At 36.7% G+C, this 9,540-nt stretch overlaps 1 protein-coding gene across 7 annotated transcripts in view; it reads left to right on the top strand.

Moving 5' to 3' along the window:
• BBX (BBX high mobility group box domain containing) overlaps positions 1–9,540 on the top strand; it is a 144,427-nt gene that overhangs the window by 2,618 nt on the left and 132,269 nt on the right. For all 7 annotated transcript variants that reach the window (XM_044442675.1, XM_044442674.1, XM_044442671.1 and 4 more), the window contains exon 2: positions 906–978. The gene's annotated coding sequence lies outside the window, so the exon portion shown is untranslated. The remainder of the gene's footprint in view (positions 1–905; positions 979–9,540) is intronic.

Below are 9,540 nucleotides of genomic sequence, written 5' to 3'. Positions count from 1 at the left end.
TCTCTCTCTCTCTCTCTCTCTCTCTCTCTCTCTCTCTCCCCCTGTGTCTTGTCAGCCCTTAAGAGCGACATTTTGTAACTAAGATGCAAACTTGATGTTGACCAGAAGGAAAAAGGAAAAGCGCTGTCTGAGCTTATCTTCCTAGCTGCACTCCATGTTTAATAACCTTCGCTTTCACCCCCAGACCCCGGTGGCCCTGCCTACACTTTGCATCGTGGGCTGGGTGGGTGGCTGGCCTGGTGGGGGTGGCTTGCAAGCGAATGTACGTTTCCTTCTCTGTCGGAAGGAGTCGGGTCTATCCTATGTTTTCTCTTTGGATTGCGACGGCGAGAAGCGGGGGAGGGGATCTTATCAGGAAGAATCGGCAAGTGGGGATTACCTGAAACTATGCTACAACGTTGCAGCCTCGCTTGTAGATCTCTTATCTGCAGGCTGAGCCTCACGTTTTATTTGGAGGAGGAGGATGATGCTGCTTAAATTTATTCACACAACTGATCGACTGATTAAATGTGCACACCGAGGGGCTTCCTTCCTGTTTTGATTCCCATTTTCAATTTGAGTTCAACTTTACTTGCCATCTTGGGTGTGTTGTGTGTGGAAGAGACAGAGAGAGAAACCCACCCTGCTGATACACCCTCATATGATTTATTCCACTTGCTCATGTCCAGTGCCTTTTATATACATGCTGCTTATTTCTGTTTTCTTTTTCAACTTGACAGTTTTGTTTTCTCAAGGCACAAGCAGGCTCATATTTTAATAAGAACTTATTGTTAGGTAGCTAGCAAGAAAAGTGAGAATCAAGTTGCAAGTTTTGGAGTCCTCTAGGCTTGATGCAGTTGTGGGCCAGTTGTAGTACTGTAAAATCATGGTGTGCTCATGATGTCCCTCTATTTGATACTTTATAGGTCACTGTCACATGACAAAGACTTGGAGACAGCTTCATTTTCCTCTGCCTGTAATTTCCATTTGCCTTCCTGGGTAAGTATGTAAACAGTGCGCGCGCGCACACACACACACACACACACACACACACACACTCAGAGGAAAAGAGTGCCATTGTTGTTACTAAGATCCTGGGTGCTTTGCTCTTTTTTGAGATGGATGAAGTTTCTTCAGGTTTTAGTCCTCCCACAAATCATGTCTCCTTATCAGCTGATGTGTCAGAATGAACGGTGGGGGTCAGGTTGCCCTGCTAATACATTTAGTTTACTAACAGAGAAATCAGAATGTTGAAAAGTATGAAGAGCTTGACTCCCAACTTTTGTTTAAAAATGTTTATCACTTTGAGGGTAGGAGAAAGCCAAATAATTGTTATTAATATTTTATAACGGGAGCTATAGTGTTATGAAAAGTACAACAGAGTTGTAAAAGTATATGAATACTGTCAAAACTTGGCTAGTTGAAGTGGTAAGAACATATTTTTTTAAAGTAGTAGATAGGAAAGGCACTTTTAAGAAGTTGAGGACAAAGTCCCCAACTTTAGCATTGAAGACATTCAGTACTGTGTTTGCTCTCTCTGAAAATTATCCTTTCCTTAGTTTTTTCTAAATACTTATTGTAGGTCAATTCAATAGTAATTAAATTGTCAGCATTTTCATAATTATTGTTAATACTGCAGATGTTTTAGAGGAATTTTGAACCATACTGTTTTCAAAATTAAGCCATCACTTGTAAAATTTAGTTGAACAATTAGTGAATGATAATGATTGTGCTGCCCTGTTTTAGGTTCCACTTGTGCAGAACTGAACTATCTCATGCCTTATGAGAGACTTAATGTTACAGTGGCAGGAGAAGAGTATCATGGCTTATGCTTTATATTCAGCGTTCATCAGAATTAGTGACTAGTTATAACCCTGCATTACTTATTCAAGAGTGAAATTACTGGATCCTTTTGAAGATTACATGGTGGCTTGATAATTGCTCCAAATAACCTTGATCTTTAGGGATATCTTACAAGAAGGCATGTAATGGGTGATGGCCTCATGCTGACGCTATTGCAGCATCTGTGTGTTGACATTCCAATCACAGAGTAAAAGACTGTGTGCCTCCTTAGAAGTTAGGAGAAGGAGAAGTCATCAGCCTTTTCTCCTTTGCCCCAGGCTTCACTTTTCTGAGCAAATTTAGTTCTCCAGAACTGAGTTATTAAGGCACAGAGTTTACAGGAGCAAAACTTGCAGTTTGGGCCCAGAAACATTCACTTTTTTAAAAGCTTAATTACTTCATATATAGAGGTCAGTTGTGTCAGAAATATAAGGCTACAAAAATAGGTGAAATTCATAGTTCTGAGGGGACTCCTGAAGTGACCCAGGAGGTTGCCCATGTTAATTCTGTGAGAATAATATTAGGGGCAGAAGTTTAATCTGAACATGTTCCCCTGCCTCTTCTTGATATTTGTACACTACGGTACAATGTAGCTTATAAGGGACCAAGTTATGCATCAGGAATCTTTCTTTCCTCTGTCATGAAATCAGTAGGTAGCCTTAGACTAACTATTTCCTCACCCCACTAATTGTAGTTTGGGTATAAATAACACCAGTCTACCTTAACAAGATCACTGGATGAATTACAAGATGATATGTGAAATGCTTTTAATATTCTTAAGTGCTATGTAAATGCTAAGTGTAATGATAAACAGGAATATAATACTGTCAAATTCTTACAGTGGTATCCTACACATATCTACTCAGAAGCAGGTCTCATTGAGTTCAATGGGACTTTCAGGTAAGTGAGTATAGGATTGCAGCCTAAATGAATGTTTAAAGAATCTACCAGTGTGAGGCTTCCACTAAAATTATGCTAAAATCCTGTGCTTAAGATTTGGTATAGTGGGGACATTTTCACAGATTCACAATACAGCCAGGTCAGAAAGGGCCAGGAAGGCTATTGAGTCCTATCCTCTACTACTGCAGGATGCCAGTTACACCATCCTGATCAGTTGCTTCTTGAATGCATCTAGTGTGTTGTGGTATTGTTTTTCTTCTTTGCTGTAGTGAAGTGCAGAGATTTCACTGAATGTTGAACACTGGAAATTGTGTTATAATAAATACTGTGTACTGGCTGAATTAGATCACAATGTTGTAGGTATGCATATAGTTCCAATTATTATGTACCATAAATAATATGTGTAGTTATAAGATTTTATAAATAAGGAATTTTTAAAAAACTATATCCATTGTTGTGGAGCACGGATGGACATTGTGCGACCTTCTAGATGTTATTGGACTGCAGCCCTCATCATCCTTCATTATTGATTGTGATGGCTAAGCCTGATGGGATTTGAAGTCCAACAACATCTCAAAGCCTACACATTTCCTATCTCTGCTGTAGAGTAAATTTAGGATCAGTTTGGTTCTTAGTAATATTAAAGTACTACTGAGGTCTACAACTGATGTTAAAATGCCCAGTTGAAAACATAGAAATAGGTAGTTGAGAAAAATACTAAATTTGCCTTGTAACTGCAAATGTAATACATATGTATCCAGAAATAGCAATAAAATATTACATACGCATGCATATAAAATACAGTATAATAATACAATAGTTATGTGTGCATATCAGACTTTTTATGTTTTTAGATCAAAATCTTAAATATATTTTTCTATATATTTAGGAGATACTTATAGCAATACCTTTATTAAATCACAGTGTTGACTCTAGACTGACAACTTTTACATCCTGTTTTAGTTAAATGGGCATAAATGTGTGTACACTTGAAGTCACAGGGTCCAATCTAGAGAAAGTTAGGTATACTGAAGACAGTGAAATAAAAAAAAATAAAAGGCTGAGTTCAGTGGCTGATTTTAAGTATGTTTATTTGGCTTAATATATCAGGTAGTATGTTCAGCATCACACCTCTGAATGACTAGGTTCAGTCAGACTATAAGGCAGTAGATTTATTAACAGGTTAATTAGTCCACTTCAGTAAATCGAGAAGTCCTGTAAAACAGTTTGTAGAGTATTTAAAACAAAGGCTGGGATTTGCCTGCTTGAGTTAGCAATTTGTGCTGTATGTGAAGTGGCAGGATGTCAAACTTGGGGACTTGGGAAACAAGCCTCAGATTACTGAATGTGCTGCAATGACACCTTGCTGGAGAGGGGAGCATATGACTAGAAAGCAGCACTACAACTACTAAGCCAAAGTTCTTCCTGGCTCTGGAACATTTCACATGTGGGCCTGGCTCCTCAGCCTGAACAGCTTGTTGCTTGAGGCCAGTCTACTCCTATACTCTGCCCACCAGCCTGTATCTTATATATTCAACTGACTTCACAGAGCTTGCTTTGCCTGCAAAGTTAGCCTTGGCAATAGCTCCATATCTGTTATACATATGAAAAACAGTCAATCAGTGCAGTAGAAGTAGTAGGAAATAATTTATGTATATTGTGCTTCTAGATGTGGGGAAGAGAAGGGAAGTTGCAATGCCATTTTGTTTTCAAGTATGGACAAATTCTGCTGAGCAAAATGTGGATGAAGTCATAGTATCTGCTGTTGTAGCAGCACAGTATTAATTATTATTTAGATACCCATAGCTCATAGGGTTTTCTGAGTGGTATACAGTAGCGTATATATAATGTGTTGCACTGGTGAAATAAAATTTGTAAAGTCTTGCACTGATATATAATAGTTAAGGACAGTTCATTTGAGTAGATGTGGACGAATAAGAGCATATGGCAGAAGTGAAACATGGGAATGGTAATTGCAAGTGCAATCTCTTCTCTGTGGACAGGTCTAGGGCCCTTCCTTGCACTGGTGCAATATTACAGGTGATCCTCAGAGTAAGATTGGACACAAGTGACAGTGCTTTGCAGTTGTTGTAACTGACATAATCAGCATGGGCCCCAGTGGCAGCAATAGTCCCAGGAACTCCAAAATGGAATAGCATGCAAGCTTACAATGTAACAGCCTTTGATGGTCAGCCATAGATAGTGCTGTTAAGACAGTTTTTGTTTCAAAATTTGAAACTAGTGCTCTTTCAGTCATTGTATTTATTTTCTTCTGTTTAATCTGTATTTTGAGAAAGGATTTTCAGGCATTTTGCAAGCAATGCTTTTCATTAGGAACAAAGGAAGTAGCCTTATAGTGAATTGCCCGGTATTGTTGACACTGAACTTCAGCAGTTCCAAAGGTTTCAAGGCAAGGATTTTTTCAGTCCTACATGGACATACCAGAAATTGAGCCTGAGACTTTGCATGCAAAGCAGGTGTTCTACCACAGAGCTATGGTCCCTTCAATCCAGCTGATTATAGAAAATCAAATTATTTATAACACTTCAGCTAAATGTGGATGACTTCTCATTACTTTAAAGTAACATGCTATGTTTATTTTTATGCTATCTATGGGTAAAATACCCTAAAGCTGGGCATAGATTACACTCCTGCATACACAGAGTTCTTAAATAATTTCACAGTTCTGCTATTTGTGTTCCATTCTTTCTGTATTATCCAAAGAGTGACACTTTAGATATTTGGAACTTTGTGAACTTGTTAATTCAATTGGGGATTATGAGCATTTTTGCATAGATTGTGACTCCCATTTGCATTGACATTTTTACTTATATGATTTAGCATTTTGTTCTTTACAGTTATTTCATCTCTTGGCTTTTGTGTACTTGTAAAAGGGTACCCTCACAGGGAACAAGAGTCCCACTGCAGGTTAACCAGCTTCTCTTGTTTTTGTAGTGTATTAGCATATATTCAGCAAATTTACTATTGCTCCAAGGTGCCACAGTCATGCAAAGCCTAAAGGGATTCCCTACCTTCTACAGTACAGTTTCATATTTAAAGCAGTCAACATTATTACATTTTTAAAAAGAATGAATTAGTAAGCCCATACACACTACCTGCCAGTTAATGTAGAGACCATTGTCCCTCGAAGTCAATCTGGTGTTAAGTTCTTGTGCCATAATTGTAAAGTTATTCATGTAAGCATGTAAGATAAAGTTAGCTAGCAGTAGTACTAGTAGTACTACCAATAGTAGTGGTTGTTTTCATTTTCATATTTATACCTTTCCCCCTCTTCGTGCTTTGTGGGACTGGTATAAAGTCTGCAAGCCATATGTTACCTACTACTGCTTTGAAGTAAAGATCTGACTTTAAGGATATAAAGTTTGAAACTTTCAGAAAGACTGTTCCTGAAAACTGAGATATATAATGAAGAGAACACTTTGAAAATACTGTATTTTTCCAAGTATATTTGCCCTTACCAGTCTCAATTTTTTCTTGAAATGGATAATGTACCAAGCCATGCTACTGATTCAAGAGGAGTCTCATAATTTATAAGGCAGTGTTACCATATATGCTATCTCCATCCATGGCATTGTACATTCTACAACTGTTTATTGGGACTAACCTTTGCAGAGAAGATGATGTCCCATTAATGTAGCGATGCTTTTGTTTCTCAAACTCCTTAAGATTTTCAAGTTCTTGTTCCATATTTGTAAAGTTCTTCATATGTGCATCATAGGATAATGTGATAGTGAAAGGTACCATCACTGTTGGTGGTACTATTAATGTTTTTGCTCTTCCAGTAGCTAACAATTAATGGATAAACCAAAGGGATTGATTTCCAGCAAGCCTAAACATTTCTGTGGTAGGAGCCCAGCAACAAGGTTTATGCTAATGTGAGGAAGTGAATATTTGATGAAGCCTCTTCCTTTGCACAATGTGTAGGCATGGCTTCAGGGCAGCCAGACTTTTTAAAATGCTCTTTAAGCCTACTTAAACGTATGGGTGGAAACCAGAGCAAATGGGGCCTGTCTACATCTCATGAATTTAACACAGTAAAATGAATAAGGTTTGAAATCTGTGTACACTTTCTTGGAATTGAATCTCATTGCACTCAATTGTACTTCACTGGATTATGACAAAATTGTATCTAAATATAGAGATGTAGTTTGTATATTACACACATAAATTAAAGGACCCTCACAGACAGCTTTAAGTGAAACAAGTTGAAAAATGTTCAGAGAATAGGATAGTCTCTAGATTTGGGTTACTAATGGAGACAAAATCTGTGACATCATGCTGAAAGTTTCAGATGTTAGCTCTGCTGATAATTAACTTTACTTTCCCCAGCATAACATCTTCATATTAAATTTACTGAGCATTTCACCTTTGTTAGATGTAGATCCAACCTAGCAGCTTCTATCAACACTAATTTGAGTAAACTTAGTTCCAGATGAAATAAGTGGGGCTTAAGTTGGTCATGACTAACTTTGCAGTTATTGCAGTGGGATCTATTTTCAGTTAATTTAATGGAGATACAACTCCCTAGGTGCAACAGTGAAGGTTCCTCATCTAACCTATTATGTAATATATTTTATGTAATAAAATTGAAATTATACTAGCTCACAAGTTTAAAGCAGCTACTTGGGAAATTCTACATCATTTTAGAGGAAGTAAATGTTGTGTGTTGAATTACAGTGCAATTTCTTTTATATATCATGGAATAAGTCCTAACCCTAACCTTAACAAATCCCTGCAAAGACTAACTCAGGATAATTTTCTAGATGTCTGAAGGCAGCTTTTGAAATTACATGGGGAAACTAAGGCTTTACTATGTATAACCATGAGAAAAATAGAGAATTGTGCTCATGTGTTACATGATTGACTGAAGCACTCTGAAGTTAAATTGACTATATTTGTTAACCTGCTATCCAACACATTTGATTGAACAGCAATTTAAGTAGATAATATAATGATTCTTGATGATGATTTTCCTATGTCCCTTAATTTTACACACACACAATGTATGACTATACAATATTTCTCATAGTATATCCTGCTTAATAGTGCCACTTCCTTGATTTTAACACTGTAATTAAATTAGATATTTGAGAGTCCCTCTAGAGTGTAAAGGTTAAATATTGTAATTTAAAATGGATTATTTATTTAGCCTTTAGCTCTTTAGAGTTTCCTTATCTCCTGTGTCTTTACATATAAAATATTTATGTTAAATATACATTAAAGTATTATTTAGCTGTATAGATGAAAACATGTACAAAACAGAGAACCTTAAAATGGTTGTTAAAATATTTGTAAACATTTGCCAAAATATACTTACAGCATTAATATTGTCATAGTTTCTGATACTTTAATGCTTTAGTTGAGAGATACACTGCATTTGTTGCACTCATTCATAGTTTATTGTTCTAAACAGGTCATTCATTTCCAGAGTATGATCTGAAAGCACCTGAAAAAGCAAACTTGCTGAAGCAAAGCAGGTCCAGGTCTGGTAATTGCTTGGCTAGGAGACCACCTAGAATCCTATGTATATTGCCATTTGTTTCATGGAAATAGGCAGGATATAAATACAATGATAGGTTTTTTAAAAAAAAATAGTTGCAAGTTGCTGGATTTAAGTTGATTTGTTCCCATTAAAGAAAATGGAAATACTCACTTAAATACCCCTTTATAATTTAGGGATAGCCACCTGAAGGCACTTCATCACAAGAAGCACTTTATTCCTACCTTACCCATAGTACTTACAAACAAACAGCAGCCCCTGGCAAACGTTAAGCAAGTTTTGGTAAAAAAATGTGCTCACAGTTAATGCTAATGGAAGAGAAAAGACTGTTTGGACAAGTTGAATGAAAAATGGAATATCCTCCGTGAATGTAGAGCAGAAGTTAGCCATTCTTTTTCTAGTTCATCTGGTACATGTATCCTAAGTATTAGTTGAATATGAGCATTAGTTTTGGTAAAGCTTTCTTGACTGGTCAGCTGGAAGTGATTATTCTTTGCCACAAATTACCAAGCAAGTAGCCTATTTGTCTATTTTTATGTACCATTTTAGTATACACAGGACTTTCCAATCCTTATTAGCTTTATAATAACCCTGTGTTACAAATTTTAAAGACCAAAGTACATATAATGTTGCACTGCATTTAAAAAATCTGGTATAAAACAAAAACAGCTGTTGTCCAACCTTCCCTGATGAGGATTAGGACTATTATTGACCATTAGGACCTACCATTATTAGGACCTTTCTGTCCATCATTGGGCAGGAGGGGTAAGCTTAACCATTCTCCCTCAGCTGTGGTTCCAATAACAACTGTCTCCTGAAGCTGCTATTTGCATTGGGAAGATAGATCCTAGTGACACCAGTGGAAACATCTTCCTTGAGCTAATAGCATCTCTAGGAAAGAGTAGTTTGCGTATGAACTGAAGTAGAAGAAAAAGGATTTATTTCACTCCTGGTATACTGTTCCTTCCACTCCACTCTGGTAACTATATCTCCTTTAAAAAAAAGTCAAATGTGATAGCATTTAACCTAACTATGTGAAGGCGTATGGCATTCACAGCATACAGTTGGGCAACTGTATTTGAGAAGTACTGACCATTGTGTCAGTAATTTTAATATAGATTAGTACAAATTTGATTTAAAATTAGATCTACATTATAGCAGAACTTCTGAGGTGCAGTGTTACATTTTATCATCAGTTAAGCTGTTTTAGTAGCTTCTTATGAAAGATAAGCATTGATTTGAATTCCAAATAGAACTAAAATGTATTAAATGGATAGTGTGATATGTAATAAAAGAGG

Source organism: Varanus komodoensis, unplaced genomic scaffold (assembly GCF_004798865.1).
Source record: "Varanus komodoensis strain SLA01 unplaced genomic scaffold, ASM479886v1 scaffold4, whole genome shotgun sequence".
In the NCBI taxonomy this organism is placed as follows: Eukaryota; Metazoa; Chordata; class Lepidosauria; order Squamata; family Varanidae; genus Varanus; species Varanus komodoensis.
This window is presented reverse-complemented; position numbering and strand designations above follow the sequence as displayed.